Consider the following 5,750-nt stretch of genomic DNA (forward strand, 5'->3'; position numbering starts at 1 on the left):
TTCCTGTGCGCAAGAGGTATGCGCATTCGGCCTATATTCTTAAATGCAAGCTGTTGAGTGTGGTTTTTTCCAGACCGGTGTAGAATTCCAATCGGTACCTACTCAATAAATTTATTATAATGTTTTGGTGCGGTTTTGTTATAAATAATATTTCAGCATGCACTTTGTTATAAATTTTATATCTACAGATTTTTTTCCATTGCGTCTTCAGGATATTATAAAAAATATTTTGGAAAAGGACTTTAAATACCAATTTTCTTCTTCAGGAAAATGAAAAAAATCTTTATATTTTGATAAACAAACAGACCGTATTTTGCGTATAGCTAGAACGTCATTTTTTTTGTTGTTGCCACGTTGTAATACTTATTCCCACTACACATAACTCAAGTATAGTGATCATTAATATCAAGTATGGTGATCTATAATAGCAAATTAGTCGCTAAAAACGGTTGACCGCCTAGGGACATGGGGAAAAATAGTAAATTGATTGACGGTTTCGCCTACACACTATCCGACTTTCAGAAACCCGGGTTCTGAAAATCGGATCGTGTGGATGGCCTTAAAATGAATTAATTAATACATAATGTTGCAATAAATTTGAAAATTTTGTGAAATTTGATTTTGAAAATGAATGGAGGGGTCGGTGAATCATCCACAAAATTTTTCAATCATGTTTCTAATTTGTTCGCGGTCGGTCCGCGATGTGATAAAATTGTTATAATATTATAACGATTTCAGTCATTTAAAAATAATTGTCTTTTTGCCAAGAGTTTTCTATTCGTGTGTTCTGTAACAAACTCTATAGAGTCAAATCAGCATTGTTCATTTAACTTTCTCACACAAACTTTTGCTATAAAACAAAATAATTTTCATTTTGAATGTAAGCGGTTTGATAATTATTTAATTTCGGACACAAACTCGTAATTTTTCTTCTCCCATATCCGGAACTAGTGGAAAACTATGGCATTCTTAGATGAATTAAAAGAAAAGATAGGCCACTGAGACAACGCGCATGATTTCATTGAAGTAGGTCCAGTGGACAATGTTGTGAGTTAGTGATCGCACATAAGTCAAACAAGCTGTCACAGGCTGCCACAAACGCGTCACTCTAGTATCTTTTTTGTGGAAAAATGCCTTTGTATGCTTTGGATATGTGCAAAAATCAAATCTGATGGAGCTTCTTTCCATTCGCATATACTCAAAACCACTTATTATTACACAGCGCTTTTTGCTACCCGAAAACGTTAACGTTTAACGTGGCGACGACGGTGCGTCGTGATCTGCTAGCCGGGCGATATTTGAAAATTACGCGACCCCCTCTACAGCCGTAGGATGAGAGGGGGTCAGATAAATTTAGCGAGCTTCGTGATCACGCGGCTGTCATCTGTCAAGGTGAAAGATCTCATAAAAAGAAATGATATTCCGCGGCAGTTCCCCAGTTGATCAAAACACCTATTCTGGGGAAGATTATAGTGAATTGTGACACCTCAACTTATAAAGTAGGCGATACATTACGCTATACGCATCATGGCTTAGCCTATTTCAACATATCGCTCGTCATAAACTACCAATGGGAATGTATAGAGAGCTATATAGCCCTTATAGCGTGGTGTATCACGGGATTAATACGTATAGGCGATGCTCAAATTATGCGTCATGCGTATAGCGAAATGTGTCTTTGGCTTAAGTGTTGGGCAATACAAAAGTATTCCTATTTTGCACGTTTTGAACGCTTGTAAATGTCTCAATTTTATGCCGATTAGGTAATGATTATTTTTAACTATACTTAATTTGTTATTTTGATTTTATGGAATTATTTGATAATAAATATCAGGTATCTTATTTAGAATGTTGTACAACAAACGACGAATTAAAATGTCTTTGGCAATAAATTGAGATTTTCGGTGTTCTCCGCCTTGCAAAAATTGCAAACCCTGGTACATAATAAAAATTCCATAGAATTATACATTTCAAACTATATATTATTTCAATACCTTAAAATGAGCATCTAAATTTTTGTCTGCTAAAAGATACATAAATCAGAACCTTATGGGCTACCAAATTAAATATTAAATACCTGTGGAAAAGGTTTTTTTAATTCTTTTATATAAAGTTTTCCATTCTTTCGCATCCTATCGCATCGCATCTTTAAGATCTGTGCTGTCATTGCTTGAAGCCACCGACGTCGATTGCCGAGTATTCCTAATCTGGGGGAAGATATTTCAATATTGGACTACACTTGAAATATTTAGGAAATTTTGGTTGTTACATATTTATTTATCGTTAGCATCAATAAAACTTTGTGATTGTGTGTGTTTTTTAATTAGGTACCTTCGGCCTTTCCTAAAAACTTCTTTCTTCGCATACGTATTCACTCTATTTTGATCAGTTTCAATTTGTTACAATATTTGAAAAGCAATAATGAATTTTTGGGGATCTGGATAGATGGCACGAAATAAAAGAAGTCGTGAAGGTCACAGTGTTTATTTGAGTCAGGTAGCCGTGAAGAGAGTTGACTTAGGACTGATGATGTACACTCCGGATGCAGGCGGTGATGTGCTGGTCAAGCGCGGGTCAGTGAGTCGACGCCGCTGCTGGTGACCGGACTCGTTGACGGTCAGGAACTGGCGAAGAACGTGGGTCTTCAGATACTCCAGTGCTGACAGGACAGCCGAAGGTGCGGTGGACCTTCTAGGCGGTTGTACGGGAGGTGCGTAGACCGGGGAGGATGCTGCGTGGTCTAGGTGCATGCTGGTCCGGATGTAGCGCTGGTCAGATGCGCTGGAACCAGGGCGCTGAGATCCGGTGTAGCGCTGGCCAGGGACGGTGGCCGGAGCCAAGGCGCTATGATGATATCCCGATGGAGTCGATGGTTGAAACCGTGCGGATCCGGGAATGTGGTCCTATCACTCGGTGTGCCTTGTTAAATGACTGCTGATTAATGACTGACTGACTGCTTGCTGCGTCGGGCTTATTTATACAGTCCGGCCGACGGCATTAGTAGGTAAGCAAGATCGTAAGTAAAACGGAGACACTCGCTCAGTCTGGGTCCTACTGGAACTTTCGTTGGCGCTGCTATTATTCCTAGGCAACAGGCTAGAACCTTCTAGTGAGTTGGCGTAATGTGCCAGACCAACTCGGAAAGTATTGTCGTAGGTAGCTCTAGACGTCGCGAGTAGGTAGTTCACTAGCAAGTAGATAGGTAGGTCGTGTTGTTTACAATTAGCGAGGCAATCTAGATTAATATCTCGCCAAAAATTAATACGAGAAGAATTATAAGCAAGCCTCCGATCTGGGAACGTCTGTTGTCTAGGGAACTGACTCAGTTGTTCTCGCCCTTGCCCCTTCACCCCGCCAACTTCACACCTTGTCATCAAACCCTCTTGCCCTACCACCAAAACTTAAAAATAATATCAGGAGGCTTTATGTTTCACATAACAATATTATATTATTTTCGCTGTAACAAAAAAACTTACATTTATAACACGAACATACGGCGCTTTTAATTAATTGATTAATTAATTACAAAACAAATGCAGTTTCTAATTCCACAATTAACCGTGCTCTTCACACATTCAATAATATTTGGCTAAACTCTAACATCGACATTTGTTTCGGATTCACTGTCCAAATTTAAAAGTGGCATCATGTCAATAATATTATAAATTTTTAAATGCGCATACACGTACACACTCACTCACGTCACCCGGTAATTACTGAATATACATACTACATATGAAACATTACAAGAAAACATATCATAAGTGAACCTTGAAATATTTCATATTTGTAAATTGTTTCATCATTGTAACAAATGAACTGTTTGTTTCTAAATAAATAAATAAATAAATGATCATTTAAGACAGTTTTAGACACTCGCAAACGAAGATTTGAAACAGATCAGAAGTAAGGCAGAGAAATTAATAATAATGTTGCATTTATAATTGTGTTCTAATATTTGATCGCCACAATATAACAGAAGGTACCCTTGTTGTAGGAGAGAAAAAAAACACAGAGTACAGCAAATATTTTCACAGTAAATCCTTGACAGCGAATCTAGAAGGTCACGGGTTTGAATAAATATAAATAAATTGTATTCAATTGAAATGTAATATTTAATTATTGAAGGCAATATTAGGCTGGCCGCATACATACGTTTTCCGTATTCGATTTCCGAATTCGTTTTCCGTATTCGGACATCCGAATGCACGGAATCAGTAGAAAATACACACGTTCGTTTTAGTTCCAAACGGAACAAATTCCTTACGCACGTTCCGAATGCGAGCCGGCGCGTTCGGAGAAACCGAATGGAAAAAAACCTAATGACGTCATGCGGAACGCAGCTATTGCATACAGTTTGTTTGTGCCGACGCAAACGTTCGGAAATTTCTGTTCAGTAATTCAGTGTTGCCAACGGATCTTGACCTAATATCGCCGTTTCTCATACATAAGGTAGCGTAAAGTAGCCGAATTTGCTGTTAGGTGGGACATGTTTAAAATTGATGTTTTTACGTGAAAATAAAAATTTCGTGGGGGGGGGTGGATAGAGAATTTCAAAAAAATAAAATTTGTCCCCAGAAAATAAACAAAAATTCATGGGGGGGGGGGGGTGGCTAGAGAATTTCAAATATAAAATTTGTATAAAATAAATTTCATGGGGGGGGGGGGGAGTGGCTAGAGAATTTCGGGACATGTTTAAAATTGATGTTTTTGAAGTAGCTTGTAGCTTGTAGCTTGTAGCTTAATTGGCGACCAGTCGCCTTTTAGATTTTTTCGGCGCCGATTCTCGCTCTGAGTAGCCTAAATGGCGATATATCGCCCTTGTTGGCAACACTGGTACTGACGTTTATACATTCCGAATGAAGAAAAACGAACGTTTGCGCTAGTCTCACGGAATTCCGAATACGGAAAACGAATTCGGAAATCGAATACGTAAAACGAATTCGGAAATCGAATACGGAAAACGTATGTATGCGGCCAGCCTTAGCGATTCCTAAACGAAAATTTTAAAAAGAAAAATCAGAAATATATACGGTCACATCTGGGACTCGAACCCAGGACCCTTGCCTTGCCGGGGCACCGCTCTACCAACTGAGCTAATGGGACCCTATCTAATTCGGTCATATTTAACTGTATCAAAGTTCGAAAAAGAACTACCAGTCCAACATTGTCTTCATTTTTCTCACCGCACATTTTTATTGGCAGCTATAGCAACTGTATTTCAGCATTTTCCTAGTAAAAAATCACCATTCAGAATCGAAACGTAGCTTGAAATGGCTTTAGCCATGTTTAATGACCAGATTTGAACAACCAGACACATCACTACCCCACACTCTTCACCATCTCCTCGCACTTCCCGAATTCCCCATTCCCAAAAATTTGGAAGCACAGATTCTGAAAGCGGCCAACTCTATAGAAAGGAATAAGTAGGCCTTTCAGGATGTTTTTCAGAGAAAGGTAATATTTTTATGCAGATACGCGAGCTCTACTCTGTTGAAGGAGGTAAGCTCCCTACACACAGTAAAGCAATGGTAGCCATGTAACACCCACACATTTCACCGCACATGTACGACTCGGTGATTATTTCGACCACGACTATTCCGATCACAAATATAGAACACATTATTCCGCACATAGATTTTTCGGACACAGATAATTGCACACATTCAGTTTTATTTCCCTAATAAAGATTCCCTAATACGCCGCTACAGCGTTGGTGTTACTATACGAGGAATAGGGCCGTACAATAT

At 38.8% G+C, this 5,750-nt stretch overlaps 1 non-coding gene across 1 annotated transcript; it reads right to left on the bottom strand.

Moving 5' to 3' along the window:
- Nucleotides 1-5,033: 5,033 nt before the first annotated feature.
- On the bottom strand, nt 5,034-5,106 carry TRNAA-GGC (transfer RNA alanine (anticodon GGC)). The gene has a single exon. It is a non-coding gene; the product is annotated as a tRNA-Ala (tRNA).
- Between the last annotated feature and the right edge of the window lie 644 nt (nt 5,107-5,750).

This window comes from Hesperophylax consimilis, chromosome 26, assembly GCF_061612785.1.
Source record: "Hesperophylax consimilis isolate HC1 chromosome 26, BYU_Hcon_1.0, whole genome shotgun sequence".
In the NCBI taxonomy this organism is placed as follows: Eukaryota; Metazoa; Arthropoda; class Insecta; order Trichoptera; family Limnephilidae; genus Hesperophylax; species Hesperophylax consimilis.